The 18,684-nt window shown below is 29.5% G+C and overlaps 1 protein-coding gene across 1 annotated transcript in view; it reads right to left on the bottom strand.

Moving 5' to 3' along the window:
* The window catches only part of LOC148311010 (angiotensin-converting enzyme 2-like), a 248,496-nt gene extending 229,812 nt beyond the window's left edge, over positions 1-18,684 (bottom strand). The window contains exon 1 of the mRNA XM_088257533.1: positions 18,322-18,684. The gene's annotated coding sequence lies outside the window, so the exon portion shown is untranslated. The remainder of the gene's footprint in view (positions 1-18,321) is intronic.

The following is an 18,684-nucleotide window of genomic DNA, read 5'->3' as shown; positions in this document are numbered from 1 at the left end:
TTAGAGTGAAAAAATCACTTATATTTATTAAACCCCCCTGGGAATCGAACCCGGGACCTCCAGAACGGTAGGCGAGCATGCTGACCATTACACTACGGAGGCGGACAAATTATAATGATTAAAAAAATTCTTTAGCCAAATCTGTTTGCATTTCTAGTAGGTACCTTTATTATAATTTTAGTCCTTTATTAAATTACGGATGCACTAAATAAAACTTTATTTCACTCATAATAAGGAATTTATTCATCTACAAAAGTCTGGGCATTTACGAGGCTTATGACCGTCATAGGCTTGTTTAAGCGATCAATTTACACCGCACTACACAAAATCTTGGAAGCTCTATATATATATATATATATATATATATATATATATATATATATATATATATATATATATATATATATATATATATATATATATATATATATATATATATATATATATATATATATATATATATATATATATATATATATATATATATATATATATATATATATATATATATATATATATATATATATATATATATATATATATATATATATATATATATATATATATATATATATATATATATATATATATATATATATATATATATATATATATATATATATATATATATATATATATATATATATATATATATATATATATATATATATATATATATATATATATATATATACATATACATATACATATACATATACATATACATATACATATACATATACATATACATATACATATACATATACATATACATATACATATACATATACATATACATATACATATACATATACATATACATATACATATACATATACATATACATATACATATACATATACATATACATATACATATACATATACATATACATATACATATACATATACATATACATATACATATACATATACATATACATATACATATACATATACATATACATATACATATACATATACATATACATATACATATACATATACATATACATATACATATACATATACATATACATATACATATACATATACATATACATATACATATACATATACATATACATATACATATACATATACATATACATATACATATACATATACATATACATATACATATACATATACATATACATATACATATACATATACATATACATATACATATACATATACATATACATATACATATACATATACATATATATATATATATATATATATATATATATATATATATATATATATATATATATATATATATATATATATATATATATATATATATATATATATATATATATATATATATATATATATATATATATATATATATATATATATATATATATATATATATATATATATATATATATATATATATATATATATATATATATATATATATATAGAGCTTCCAAGATTTTGTGTAGTGCGGTGTAAATTGATCGCTTAAACAAGCCTATGACGGTCATAAGCCTCGTAAATGCCCAGACTTTTGTAGATGAATAAATTCCTTATTATGAGTGAAATACATTTAATATTTACAATATTTTGAGTGTGTCCAAATACTTGTTCACAAATCTGGATTATCTCCAATTATAATTGAAGAAGAATAATTTAGACACGCTCAAAATGTTGTAAATAAATTTATCTGTTAAAAAATTATTTTGAAGTGCTCGTTGACGATATTCTGCCTTGAAGGGCTGGATACATATTATATGCCCTTCTATCATTCCGCACCCTCGATCACCCCCATCTAGCGTGCCTCGATAAGTGGCGGCACTTATTGCAGCTCTCTGTATAGACTTTACATTATGCACGGCCAATTGGCTCCAATTATGCCGACGCCGACGGGGCGGGCTCTGTCACTGACGCAGACGAGATGAACAGCCTCTTCGACTCCTGGCGTCCTGGTTATGTGGTCCCTACATCCCTTATCGCCGAAACTTCACCCAGACGTCGGGAAAACCACATGGTATATACGAACTTTTGCATGGATAAAGCCAATATTGCAAACGTAACTTATGATGCGGAATTGACTATGGAAAAATATGGTCGCAAAATAGTTACTTAGGAAAAATACACCCTTCTTTTACATGTCGATCACTCCTTTCAACAACGTCATATATCAAAAAACTTGGGTTTTCAGGAGAGTTTAAAAATATAATAAAATGTATTAAAAATAAATATCAAGCCATTTATTGAACTTTTTGCTGTGCAACAGATCTTTTTAGGTAAAACATGAATGTTTTTTCTCCATTTGAAAAATATTTATTATATTTAAAAAAAATCATTCATTTTATTTAAAACGCGAAAACAACACTTTCTGCCCTGTAGCGGGTAAAAGAAATACATTTTCTTCAAAATGCAAAAATAAATATTATGTTAAAAATATGTCGTTTTTGCTGGGATACAGTACATTTTCCGGGCATTCCGAAAACATGCACAACTGAAAATTGTCGTGATTTTTGATATATGACGTTGTTGAAAGGAGAGACCATTTTTTCTCTTTTTTTGCATTTCACAATAGATTATAATTATATGTACAATTTTTAAATTATTTTAATACAACAACAACAAAAATGTCCCAACAAAGTCAAGGCATGTGTGTGGGTATACATTTTATTTTAGGTTATAATAAAGGGTATAATTGGTATTTGAAGCAATAACTTTGTGATTTTCCGTTTTATAATTAAAATATAACTTTCTTTTAAAATCACTATAAATATTTTATTAAAACTTAATTATAATGTCTACCGGTTTCGAAGCTAACCGCTTCTTTTTCAAGACTGATTCATACTAAAAACACTATCTACTTAAACGAAATTCTAAATATTTTTGCGGTTAGGCAAAAGAGTTTGGGTAGATCTCAAATGGGTTATTTTTTGAGTTGATTAGCAGTCACAGTCAAAAGGGATCAGCGATATTGAGTGAATGGAAACATATTTAATAACGGACGAAAAAATTGTTTTCTCGTGTATTTATTAGTTGTAAATTATTATTTATTGCTTTTTCAATTTCAAATATTTTCTGAGTTATCTAACTTAAGTCCTCTGTTGCATATACGTAATTTACTTTGTCCTTTACTTTTATCAAATGTGTGATTATTTTCTATTAGATGATTGGCTAATTCAGAATAATAATTAATTTTTTAGACATATTGTATGCTTTCCATTAATTGATTCGGCAGTCACTTTGTGGTTAAATCTATCCATTTTTAATCAATGTTTTACATACAATATTTCAAGTGTGTCCAAATACTTGTTCACAAATTTGGAAAAAACTAGTCAAATTATAAGCTTAAATAATAAAAATGAAATTGATATTTTCCGGCATTTCTCATATGCGTGATTATAATCCAGGATTCGGACCTCACATACTAATAAAAGAGTTTCTGCTCAGAAAAAAGCTTCTTTTCATCTCACCAATAGATGTCTCTAGTGAAGTTCTAGTGATTCAAGACGAATGTTTAAAAATTGGTTCATATATATAGAACTTCCAAGAATTTGAGTAGTGTGGTTGTCATAATGGGTAGAATTGGTGAATGTTACACGTGTGTAAAGTAATCACTTTTAAACCAACCTATGACGGTCGTCAGCCCCGTAAATGCACAGACTTTTATATTCTCCTTCATCTTTGATGAGATGTCAAAAAATAATGTTTTACTTAGTAAATACCACTATTTCTTAAGATCTACTGTGACACGTGTCTTGTACGCTCTTTGGCTTTGCTCTTTGTGAGGATTTGATTTTTTCTAAGAAATATGTACAATAGGTGATCTGGTCAGTCTGAGTTTGGTTTTGATCGCATGGCAACCGAATATTCCTACACCATGGGTTACGGGGAAGGGTGGAGGTCACGTTCCGCCGACATCTGGTGCCTCTGGCCGCCTCCGGAATGGCAAGAGGTTCGATTCCCGCCCCGGCATTTTATTAAACCGATATGAGGGCGGAGATATTGCAGATAGGAATAATTTGAACATGTGACGACGGAGTTTACCAATATAATTTAGTGTAATTGGATATCACGCTCGAAAAGGGTATGTACGTTAGTCCTATCTTTTCAGCAGCTCGGGGAAAAAAGACATTACTATTATGTAGGGGAGGAAATGGAGAAGGAAAAGCAGAGAGTTCAGTTTCGAAAATCAGTGTCTATTATGGTAAAGTTATTTCTTTTAAATTAAGTTTTACTTGGTAAATACTACAATTTATTTATAACGCGATTCGTTGCATTTCGCGTCATTTTCAAATACCGTCTGAAAATGAAAGGGAATGAATCGAAACACGCTTCACAACGGATTTTAAGAAATAATGGTATGTATATACTAAGTAAAACTTAAATTAATAATTGGACAGATATTATCACAAAGTGACAATGTCTATCAATTTAAGCCTAATTCAATTAATGAAAAAATGTTATTTTGTTGGTAATAGTGTTCCTATCACTGCAGTGATAGAAATATAGAATACAATGAAGTAAAATTTTAATTACTTACATGGAAACATATTACATATGTCGCTCACTCCTTTCAAGAACGTCATATTTCAAAAATTGACAATTTTCAGTTGTGCATGTTTTCGGAATGCCCAGAAAATGTACTATATCAAAGCAAAAGCGGCATATTTTTAACATAATATTTACCCGCTACAGGGCAGAATGTTTTGAAGAAACGGTATTGTTTGATTATTTTTTTAAATATACTTACTTAATATTGTCAAACGGATAAAAATCATTCAGATTTTACCTGAAAAGATCTGTTGAACAGTAAAAAGATCAAAAAGTGGCTTGATATTTATTTTCAATACATTTCATTAATTTTTTTTACTTTAAAAACGATCTCCTGAAAAATCAAGTTTGTTGATTTATGACATTGTTGAAAGGAGTGAGCGATATCTGTCCTCACTAGGTATAGAAAATACATGAAAATATACACATTCACATACTTATATACCACACACATTTATATATATATATATATATATATATATATATATATATATATATATATATATATATATATATATATATATATATATATATATATATATATATATATATATATATATATATATATATATATATATATATATATATATATATATATATATATATATATATATAATATATATATATATATATATATATATATATATATATATATATATATATATATATATATATATATATATATATATATATATAAATATATATGTATATATATATATATATATATATATATAAATATATATATATATAAATATATATGTATATATATATATATATATATATATATATATATATATATATATATATATGTATATATATATATATATATATATATATATATATATATATATATATATATATATATATGTATATATATATATATATATATATATATATATATATATATATATATTTATATATATATATATATATATATATTTATATGTATATATATATATATATATATATATATATATATATATATATATATATGTATATATATATTTATATATATATATATATATATATATATATATATATATATATATATATATATATATATATACATATATATATATATATATATATATATATATATATATATATATATATATATATATACATATATATATATATATATATATATATATATATATATATATATACATATATCCACATATATGCTCTATCTTATATTAATTATTACAGAAAACCCATGAGAAGAAATTTGTCGGGAGGAAAAAACAAATCACAGCCTTTCTGCCCAGAGAACTGTTTACGATCCGCCACCCCCGAGGGTCCCTTACGGCCGACAGGACCCGGGGGTGGCGGGAGGGTCGGAACATGGAACTAACAACAGGTACTTGTACAAAAAAGGGAAATAAAATCTAATACACGGGAATGCAACGGAGAAATGCCACAGAGGAAATAATCGAAGAGAAAATAAAACTGACTAAGAAAGGAACGGACAGAAAATATACTGGCAAACAGCACTGACCACTGTGACTCAATTTAGTAGGTCAAGATACACATCCTCATTATTAGCACAATAGTTTTATTTTTTTATTACTAGGGTACCTAGTTAAAATGGAGGATAGAGCGCTATCCTGCTTGGTTTCATATATAGATTTAGATAACGATTTCGTTTTTTTTCAAACCAGTACTTATCGGCGGACAACAATTTATTATTTTAGCAATCATTAAAGGAACATATCACATTTTTTTTATTAAAAGCGGAAATTTTTGTTATTTAATATGGCTTAACCCCCCCCCCTCCTCTATTTATTACCCTACAAACCTCAAAATATACCTAAATAATTATTATTTCTCGTTAGATTTACTATTTACTTGTAGATGAAAACATCTATAGTTTTCGAAACTAGTCGTGTGTAATGAAATAAAACTCATTAAGTGGTTTTGTAGAAGTGTTAATTTTTTAAATAATTTAATTCATTGCGTAATTTATCGAATTAATTACAAACTGAAGTTTATATCCAACGAATAGCACTGTGACAGCTGTCAAAGTGCATTTTTAGATGATAGCAAAAAAATCAAATGGTCTACGGGGCGAAAAAGTTTGAGAAACTATGACCTAGACTCTCTTTTATATGGACCATTCGTCACAATGTCAAATATTAAGGGGATTCCTGAATACGTGCCATTGGCAGCAGTCCTCAAACTGGGAGGACTTTAATCTGCAGTCAAGAGGAACAATTTAGAGAAACAATATTAATTTCCCGAAGAATAACAATTAACAAACATTATAAAGAGAATACCTGGACCATTAAGGGAGAGCCTTAACAAAGGTTGGCGAACAATGGGTTCTGTGAGGGATCGGAGGATACACTAATCCAAGGGTGGCTAACCCGCGGCCCGCGGTCATGTATGAAGAATATATTTTTAAACCAGCGATATATCTGTGATAGGAACACGGTTTGATACATCAACAAATTTTATGCCCTCAAGTATTCGGCTGTCCAAATTTAAAACACAGTAAGGGACATTTTTTGTAGTAGGTTTTTTTTTGCATTTTTGGAGTAAGTAGACTCTACTTAATCCATAGATGCAAAAAAAACCTACTACAAAAAAATGTCCCTTACTGTGTTTTAAATTTGGACAGCCGTATTATCTATGGGTCAATTCATGCATGTTGTTATAAAAACAGTGAACTATCTGTTTGCACGCTCTTCAGGATGCTGGCGATGGCCAATTCAAGGCAATCTCAAAATCTCGAAAACCAGTTAAGGTGTGCAAGTTCAATTATTGAAATAGATTTAGAAAAATTAAGTGAGCGAAAAGAAACTCAAATCTCGCACTAAGTGGTCATTGATAAATTGGTTTAATTTCAAATAAAATTGTTAATATTAGTTAATATATGGGTCATAATTAATAATTTGGATTCTAAAAAAATTCATAATTTTTATTACTACAGAAATACAGTTTTGTTGGTTCAATGAGTATTTTCTTATTTTTTGATTTTTCGTTTTATATTAAAATCAAATATTTGTAGTTTATACTAGCACTTTTAATCTTATTTTATTTCGGATAGTATCTTTTGCTATAAATAATTTGCCAATCATATCATGGAAACTAACCACTCATTTGACTCTCATACACTTAAATTATTACACTCTGTTACAAATAAAGGTCAGGTCATGAATAATTTAGAAAATTTAGAAATACATAAAAATTTAAATTCAGATAAAACAATAATTAATAATGTACTGTTTCAAAATACGTCACCATTATTATCAATGTTTCCTTTTACAAAAGATGTTGTTCCTTACCCCCCCCCCCCCTACCTATATTTATAAACCTATATATACACCTAAATATATTTTTATTCGTTAGTTTTAATTTGTGCCAGAAGATGAAAACAATTGTCGTTTTCGAAACTAGTCGTAAATAAAAATAAAACTCAATTCAGTGGATTATTCAAGTGTTTAATTTAATTAAAATAATCATGTCATTCCACAAAGTTAATGCCGAATCAATAAATAATATAGTATCTTTTGCATTCTTGCCTTTTATTATACCTAAAATATAATGTAAACCCACACACAAGCCACGCCTTTTTGGGACATTTTTTTGTACTAATATTTAATATTTTTTTTGTACTAGTAATTATAATATATTGGGAAATGCAAAAGATTTTAATATAATGAAAGAAAGAACATCTGGCCGTAGTAATGTTTTTCTTTCTTCACAATTAGCCTGATTGTACTTTCTGATCACCCCTGTATTGAAATTATTTAAAACTAACTAACTAACTAACTAACCATCACGCCGCTTCCCCGCAGGGGTAGGCAGAGAGAATCGAACGCCACACCACTCTATCTTTGCAAACATTCTTAGCCTTTTCTACATTCATGCATCTCCTCATACATACTCGACGATTATTACGACTCCTGGCCCAGGCGCTTTCAAGTATTTGACATACCTGATTGTGCCAAGTTTTCCTCGGTCTTCCTTTGCTACTTTTTTCAACTACATTCGCTTCATAAAATTGTTTAACCGTTCTTTCCTCACTCATACGTTCCACATGTCCAAACCATCTCAACACACCTTTCTTAATTTTATCGATAATGCTTATCTCAGCCTTGCATTCTTTCCTTATTTCATCATTCGAACATCTATCAAACATCGTTTTGCCACACATTCGTCTCTGAGGAATCACATTTCAACTGCATTCAGTCTGCTTTCATCCTTCTTTTGCCAGCTCCATGCTTCCATTCATAAGGGTTGGAACCAGAACTCCGTTGTGTACTGCCAGTTTAGCTTTCGCTGATAGGTTTTTATTTGCTAAAACTGATTTTAGTGCACCATTCACCCTGTTCCCAGCCTTCACTCTCCTTTCTATGTCTTTATCAATCAATTATTTATAATACCTACTTACAAAAAAAATAAGCATGAAATTCGTTGTTAAAAAAAAAATAAATCTAATGTCTGTTTGTGGCCTTTGGGAAAATTTTAGGTCATCGATGCGGCCCGGGGTGCAATCAGGGTTGGCCAGGCCTGCACTAATCCGTTATAAGTGCGCCCTTCATCTGTATTGAAGTAGGCTATTTGGGATTTTCCAGGGGTGTGGCGCGAGTGGCTGGAGGAAGGACGTGCAGGGGGGTAATGAGTGGAATCGTCATCTGCTGTAGCAGTTAGCATAATATCATAATATATCCGATTAGATAAGCATTCGTGAAAAAGTAATATGACCATATTGTAGCCTGTAGCCGTGCGTATCGACAAGGCGAAAAAACATAGCCGTGCGCCATTTTCGTACTTACAACGTCAAGGGCGCTCCGTCGTTGTATTAAAAGTACGATACATTGTTTAGTATTGAAAAAAAATCAGTAATAAAAGTCGAAGGTTATCCTTCTTTTGGGTAAAGCGTCGGATTAGTGTGGAGTTCTTCCACTCATGGCAACTTAAGGCCCAGTATTCGTCAAATCGCAAGTTAATTATCTTCAAACCATGGTGACATTAAACGTAATTGATTATTTTCTTAAAACACCGTTTTAGTATTGAAAAAAAAATACTTCGAAATAAACATATGGTTTAAAAAAAAGAGTTATTCAAAGGTAAGGAGTTAAAAAACGTTTTTTCTTCTTCAATGTATTGTATATTATTGAAAAAAAAAACAAATTCCAAAAAATTGTGCGCAGACAACACGTCTGGCTTCTCGAGCAGCCGATCGCGTATTCAATTTGTACGTTTGAGATCTCACCCTTACGAAAAACATTTTGTTTGTCCGCCAAAACTCTTGCTCGTAATATTTTATTATTTATTATAATATCCTAATGAGTACGGTTAATATACTTGCTGTAAAAACAAAAACCAGATGGGTATGTATGTAGTTACAATGTGGTCATATATGATATGATATATTCGTAACAGTTACTCAACCCCGCACTTTTTTTGACACTTGAAAAACAGCTCTATTTAAAATTACAGAAAAAAATAATTACATATCTCGAAACAAAAGGATACGCCATTATGATTAATTAGAAGTTTTTTTTTTCAATTACACATTTATAATTACATACATATCGCTCACTCCTTTCAAGAACGTCATAAATCAAAAAACTTGATTTTACAGGAGAACGTTTTTAAACTTTAAAAATATAATACAATATATTAAAAATAAATATCAAGTCACTTTCTGAACTTTTTACTGTGCAACAGATCTTTTTAGGTAAAACCGGAAGATTTTTTTCTCCATTTAAAAAATATTTAGTTATTCTTAAAAAAAATAATAAAACAATACCTTTGCTTCAAAATGCAAAAACAGCTCTTTCTGCCCTGTAGCGGATAAATATTAAGTTAAAAATATACCTCTTTTGCTGGGATAAAGTACATTTTCTGGGCATTCCAAAAAGATGCACAACTGAAAATAGACGATTTTTTATTTATGACGTTCTTGAAAGGAGTGAGCGATATATCAAGGCGGGATCGATAGCCCGCAAAATTTTATTTAGACTCGGGTAACATTTGACGTAATTGATTTTTTTTCATAAAACACCGTTTTTGTATTGAAAAAATAAGATTTTCTTCGAATTAAATATTTGATTTTGAAAAGAAAAGAGTTATTGAAAAGTATGGACAACATTTTGAGTGTGCCAAATACTTGTTCACAAATATGGATTATCTCCAATTATAGGAGTATTTTTCATTTTATTTTTATTTATTTGTTTATTTATTTATTTATATTTTCTGGCGTTTCTCATGTGTGTGATTATAATCCAGGTTTCGGACCTCACATACTAATAAAAGAGTTTCTGCTCGATAAAAAGCTTCTTTTTATCTCACCAATAGATGTCTCTAGTGAAGTTCTAGTGATTCAAGATCAATGTTTCAAAATTGGTTCATTATATATAGAAATTCCAAGAATTTGAGGTGTGGTTGTCAATAATGGGTAGAATTGGTGTACGTTACACGTGTGTAAAGTGATCACTTAAACCAGCCCATGACTGTCGTCAGCCCCGTAAATGCCCAGACTTAAATTCTTCATCATCTTTGATGAGATTTAAATAAAAAATAATATGAAAGGTATGAAGTTAAAAATAAAATCAAATTTCATTACATTATTCTAAAAAATATATTATACGCAGACAATAAAGTGTGGCTACTATTGCAGCCGATCGCGTACATATTTGTTTCAAATTAAAACTCATTTTTTAAATACAAAAACGATGTTTCAATAATAATAATAAATAAATAAACAATAACGTTTATTGTTACCCGGGTTTTAAAAAAAATAAGCTGCTGACTATCGCGTTAAAAAATTACTAAATGAGTAGTCAAAACCATGTCTCCATGTTTGTCATTTTTGACATTGATATTCTCTTGAAACACCGTTCTGTAAAATTTGATTACAGCGTTATTATAATTTTTTATAGACCTAGTCGAATGAGTTATAAAAATAATAATAAAGATTATAACGTATTTTTTACATTGTGAGCGCCTTGACCTTACGTTTTTACAGATAACGCAACATCAAGGTTTGGCAATATTGCCCATAAAAAGACCCAGTGGACCTAACAATGGGACCACTCTCTGACTAGGCAAAATTGAATACAACATACGATGATTGTGACTTAACACTTGAATGCTAGACTATCGTAAAAATTACGACGGCAAAATGACGATTCCTGAGAAAAAAATATGTTTGCGTTGTTTCTGCGCCCCCTGCTTCACAGTAACTTCCTAATGTCTTCTTTATCTTCTTCTTTTTTTTATTTTTATGTTCTTTTTTTTATTTATTTCGTTGTAATCTTGCACACTTTACCTTAAGGTTTGACATAAATGTATATATATCGCTCACTCCTTTCAACAACGTCATACATAAAAAAACTTGATTTTTCAGGAGATCGTTTTTGAAGTTTAAGAATATAATAAAATGTATTAAAAATAAATATCAAGCCACTTATTGAACTTTTTCATTGTGCAACAGACCTTTTTAGGTAAAACCTGAAGGGTTTATCTTCATTTGAAAAATATGTAGTATATTTAAAAAAAATAATTAAACAATACCTTTTCTTCAAAATGCAAAAACATCACTTTCTGCCCTGTGGCGGGTAAATATTAAGTTAAAAATATGCCGCTTTTGCTGGGGTATAGCACATTTTCTGGGCATTCCGAAAACATGCACAATTGAAAATTGACGATTTTTGATAAATGACGTTGTTGAAAGGAGTGAGCGATATGTGAGTATATGTATGTATGAACGTATATATGTTTATCTTTATACATCTTCGATTTGTCTTCTTTTTATTTCTTTTAATATTTTTTTACGTTATATTCTTACTTTTTATATTTTCAAATTGTATTTTATAAAATGTATATATATCATATGGACTTTGAACCTTAGAGGCTTGCACCTTGTCCTTTCGTTTATTGGATGCCATAGAGACCCTACCAGAAATTATTCAAACATTAACTAATTAATTATAATCCAAACGACACTCGGTCTAAGTGTCGTTAAAGGATTAGAACCATGCTGGATTTCGTTCAAACGTTTTTCTTGCCGAAATATTTGTCAGTGGGCAAAAACGCGTCAACAAAGGCCTCCATACATAAACAGTTAGACATTCATCAAAGTTAATTACTTAGTAATTTGATTCTACAGAATTATAAGCGATTCTTGGGAGACCATTTTTTATGACTTGTTGGATGTGTGGTCCGACTGTAGATTAAAAATACAAGCATAATAAGTTGCAATATTTATTTTTGAATTTTTCACCATGCTCACAGAGTGATACATTTAAAATTTATACAAACATTTATTGTAACTGTTTTATCCTTTACGATACAGCGCATTGAGAAACAATGTGTAATTTATAGTACATATAATACATTAAGTACATATACTATGTATTTCACTCTCAATTTAACCGTCCTGAAGGATTCTAGTTCGATTTTCGGGAAGTAAAAATAAATAAAATTTAATAGAAATTAAAATCAATACAGCCCAAATTTGTGAACAAGTGTTTGAACATACTCAAAATATTTCAAATAAAATAATATGGTCAAATTATAAGGTGCATAAAAAAATAATCATGTTTTCAGACGTTTCCCATAAAAGCCTTCCCAATCCAACCATAGATGGCTCTAGTGAACTCATATGTGCAGTGTTATGAGATTAACGATATACATATGTGTGAGTTCCAAAAATTGAGAAGTGTGTTTAATCATGGGTAGAATAGTGAACCTTACACATGTATAAAGTGATCACTCAATTCAGCCTGTGAAAGATCGTAAGCCGCTGTAAATACCCAGACCTCCATATTCTTCTTCACCTATGTTGAGATATCAAGATTTAATCTAAATAAATATTATAAATATTATTATAATAATTATAAATATTATTTCATAAAATCTATTGTAGACACGTGTTTCGATGCATTCAGCTTCATTATCAAACACCGCATTCAGATTCATTTTGAAAACTTTCGATTTTTAAATAAGCCCGCCAATATCATTCGAAAGCGGGAGAATGATAGCTTTTTAATTCGAGTTTTCGAAAAATGCGCGGTATTTTTTAGTTCCGTTTCGCGTTCGCTACATTAAGCTCGCCGAGAGGGTTAACGGCATTTTTCGTGCGAACGGATTTCGGCAAAAAGTGGCTTCTCTTTTGATACATTTTAAAATGTGGATGACACAGAAAGATAACGGCTAAAGTGGCTCAGTTAAATTGTGTATTAACAAGTTAACACATTCTAGAATGGCCATTTGGTACATGTGTGTAGGTACGTGTAATGTACGTACAGTAAAACCTCGATATAACGGACTATTTGGAGGGAGGGATTGTTCGTTAAATTCGTTAGTTTTATAAAAATAAGTTTAAAATATAATTTATATTTGAAGCAATATCTTTGTGATTTTCCATTTTGTAATTTGTAATGATTAAAGAAAACACTTGTTTTTTAGCACTTGAGTTTTATTATAGACTACATGTTTCAGAAGTTGAACTTCCATCATTCAGGTCTGTATAATAACTAATATATAAAATATAAAATTGTTCTATAAATAAGGAGAGGGGAAAGTAAGGGGAAGGGGTTAGTCAAGGGGCGGAGTTTGAAAACAAAGGAAAAATGGAAAGCAAAGGTGAAGAATTTTGAAACAATATATTATTTAATAAATTATTATTAGAATTTAGAATTTGTAATTTGTAATTAAAATTTGTTTTAATATTACTGTAAATATTTTATTATAACTTAATTTGAATGTCTACCGGTTTCGAAGCTAGCTGCTTCTTTTTCAAGACTGATTAATACCAGTCTTGAAAAAGAAGCGGTGAGCTTCAAAACCGGTTGACTTATAATTAAGTTATACTAAAAAATACATAGTGATTTTGAAACAAAGTTATATTTCAATTATAAATGTTTGAAATAAATCAAAAAACATTTTTTTGTAAATATGAGCAACGTTTTTTTTTTAAATTAACGACTCAACATAGATGAAAAGTATATGATAGTCTGGGCCTTTACGGGGCTTACGAACGTCATAGGCTGGTTAATCGGTTTATCAGTGATCACTTTACACACGTGTAACATTCACCAATTCTACCCACTAGTGACAACCACACTACTCAAATTCTTGGAACTTCTAATCATATTGATTTTGTTGAAAAATAAATTAAAAATAACTCCTTATTGGAGATAATCCAGATTTGTAAACAAGTATTTGGACACACTCAAAATGTTGTTAACACTGTATTTAGACATAAGTAAACAATTACAAATTCAATTCAAACCCTTATCCACACCCCAATGATGCATAGGGCACTGCATCACATAAACACAGTGTTATCTTGATCGTTAACACACGAAGGAAAGGTGATCAGCCCTCCGCTTCAGGTACCAGTCCAGGGTAATATTGAATAAATATTATAGTGAAAAAATCACATAAACTCTAACAAAATTCTAATTATGTTTATGGACACTCGACTCGTCGTGAAGTGACGTTGCTGTTTGATATCGACGAGCTTGGTTTTGGTAATCCTGCTTTGAAAAAGGAATCAAGCTTTGTTTGCGCTTTTGAAGTTTGTTGTTTTTTTTTTATAATCAACCCTTAAAAACAAAAGTGTGTATAATATACTCGAACTTCGTTATCTGACGACTAGTCAATGTTTTGCCCGGATTTTCGTCCGTTATATCTGAAGTTCGTTAAATAGAGCAGTGTTGAGCAAAGTGTGTGCCGCGGCACACTGGTGCACCGTGGTGACTAGTTGGTGTGCCGCAGAAAAAGTCTGGTTTTGTGAAAATAACACAATTTCTCCAATTTTTTTATTGCCTGTGCTCTGCTAAGTAGGCTCATATTTCGCTTTAAACATAATATGTCAAATATGTTACCATGATATGGTAATATGCACCTCTGAAATTTCTTAATTAGGTAGGTGTGCCTTGAATAGAAAAAGAAAAAGTTTCGGAACACTGAAATAGAGGTCCGTTATATGTAGGTTTTACTGTACGTGTAATGTACATACGTATGTAAATTTAAAATGTGTACATCTTGTAACAACATATGAAAAGGCAATATATTAATATAGGTTATTTATTACATGACAGGTTTGCCGACATGAGCTTACTATCATATCGAATAAATTAAATTCATTGATTGATTCGGCAGTCACTTTGTGGTAATATCTATTCGATTTACGTTTAACTTTTAGTCGAATACCACTATATATTTAAATCTACTGAGACACGTGTTTCGATCATCATTATACGATGTTTGATAATGATGTTGAACGCAACGAAACACGTGTCAAAATATTTATTTTTAAATATTGGTATTTATCAAATATGTATGTATATACGGTGTTTGATAATGATGAATACATCGAAATATGTGTCACAATAGATATTAAGGCTAACTCGCATTAATAAAACTCAGTTGGCTTCCGGCAACGTATAGAGCCGGTCGTTGGGTCACACCTAATTTTTTTGTAGAATACATATTGTTTTTTTTTTGTTTTTTATATATAAAATACAAAAATGGTATATAAAAATTACAACGATAAAAATACTGCAGATGTTACCTGGGTTTACAGAAATGTTGCTATTCAACGAATACTAGGCCTTGAGAAATAGCGGTATTTACCGATCAAAATTTTAATTAAAAATAAATGTATGTATATTAGCACTTAATGAAAATGTTTATTTAATTTAAGATATAATATGGTAAATAGATCGAATATTTAATTTCGGAGAGGTCAATAGTCAACTAGATAAGTACATGTGCTTACTTAATATTATTTTATTAGAATTGACAATGTACTTCAGGCTATAATGACCGTGACCCCACAATGTGTGGTAAATCACTATCTAACTTGATAAAACCAATATGTATTGGTCAAAAAGGGACTCACAAATTTTATTAGTCTACTATTTTTTACTCTAATTTTATTAGTCAAAAATAGTACCGTTCCACACTTAGGGTACTTTTGGAATACTCTTTGGGCACTCTTAGGGCACTCTTATGATATTCTTAAGGCACTATTAGGGCACTTTTGTGGTTCTCTTAGGGCACTCTATTGATACTTTTAGGGCGCTTTTGTGGTACTCTTAGGGCATTTATAGTGAACTCATAGGGCACTCATGCATTCTTGTGATACTCTTAGGGCGCTATTAGGGCACTTTTATAGATCTCTTAGGACATTTATAGGGACCTCATAGGGCACTGCTATGGCACTCTTATGGCACTCTTAGGGCACTGCATCGGATCGACACGGTGTTAATTTAATCTGTAACTACACCAAGGCCCTGTGATCTAGATTCATGAAACAGGAATCAATGTATTTTCTGTTTTAAAACATTCTTAACTTTGTGGTATGGTAATATAACACTCTCCTTATCATTCTACTTCACGACTACCGGTTTTGGAATAACCATTCCTTCATCAGGTCTCCCTTCCAGTCTATATTTGACCTATAGGCCATAGTAGTCGTAAAGTAGAGTTTTAAGTTGCATTACACAAAGCAAACGATGAATGATAAGGAGAGTGTTGGAATCAATGTATTTAGGATAGGTAGGTGACGTAAGTTCAGGAGCTTTTAAGGAAGGAAATCACTGCTTTATGGAAAAGGAAATGGAGAAAGGTTTAAGTTTTATCATGTTTGTTTTAGTAATTAAAATTTCATTAATTTTAAACCATTCAATATTTATAGATTTTGTAATTGGTCATATATCGAATATCATCATGTAAAAAATAAAACTTTAAAAAATTGTTTTTATTTTGATTTTTTTTAAAAGTCATATTTATATTTGTATGAGCTAGGAACCGAATCCACGTATCTATATCTCGAGTCTAGAGTCTGCATCACATCCACAATTCGTAAAATAATTACCTACCTACATAAGATATTTTTTAATGTACACAAAACAGTACCTACGTATGTTTTTATGTCACAAAATCAATGTCCAACTAATATTTATTATTACAAATGTTTTCCTTAAACTCACCATTTTTTGTCATTTTTTTTATAAAAAGTAAATCTATGGTTGATTTTTTTAAAAGATAAACCCATAATTTACGGATCTATAGATCAAAACAAATCATGTATAACTTTTTACAAATCACTTTTAAACTTTGATGTCCGTATGTTTTTGATATTCATTATTTTTAGTATATGAATTTTGAGTTTTTTTTATCAATAAATAATGTTTCAAATGAATGAAGATTGTAAAAAATATACTCCAGATATATTCTCATTAATCTAAATTGAAATGTGTGGTCCAAATTGACCCATACACGTAATATTTATGGGCGAAAATATTTTAAGTAACAAAGTTTATTGTAAGTAACAAAGTACATATCAAATTAGATTGGGTCTTAGTTGCAAAAATATCAGAACTTTTGTGCGTGTTTCGATACTTTTTATAAATTAAAATAACAGTTCGGACGAAACCTTAAACTAAAACGTACGTAAACCCCCAATAATGCTAGAGTGATAATGTTAAAAAGTTAAAATTATCAAATTAAATTTTTTAAAATATGAATAACTCCGTAAAATTCACTTACATTAAAATATCTCTAATTCACTATTTTTTCTAACTAACATCGAAAAGCGCGAAAATTGTCAATAATGCATGTTGTAATAATTGTGCAAACCTGTGAATGAAGCGCCAAAATGATCAATGAAAGCGTAATCTTGGATTCAAATATCATAAATCGATTGAATTTTCAACATTGAACACGTGTGAAATGTAAATAATGCTTCAAGTGATAAATTGTACAAATAATTGTATTGACTTAAGTGCAAAAGTAATTAATGAAGCGTAAAATTACTTACATTAAAATGTCACAAATCCTTTAAATTTTGAGCACTTTCAATGTCACAATTTAAAGGAAAAATTCACACTTTAAATAAATACAAAACTTTTCAAATTGGAGCACAACTGTCAAATGATTACAGCACAGTTTTGACAACATCAACAGGTAAAAGTACGCAAAATTGTGGATAATATTTTAGACAACAGTTCGAAGGGTATTTTCCCTAAAGGTTTTTCATAAAAACACGGTTGAATCGTTGAGATATTCACGAGATTTTAAAATATCACCACAATAATGCCGGGAACTCGAATAACTTTGACGAAATTTCGCTAGAGCGCCACCGCGGGAACACACGACGCAAGACGAAGTTGCGCTGGAAACT

Source organism: Brachycentrus maculatus, unplaced genomic scaffold (assembly GCF_059751285.1).
Source record: "Brachycentrus maculatus isolate JH-2025_06_01 unplaced genomic scaffold, ASM5975128v1 h1tg000081l, whole genome shotgun sequence".
NCBI lineage: Eukaryota > Metazoa > Arthropoda > Insecta > Trichoptera > Brachycentridae > Brachycentrus > Brachycentrus maculatus.
The sequence above is the reverse complement of the archived record's forward strand: the minus strand, read 5'-3'. Positions and strand labels throughout refer to the sequence as shown.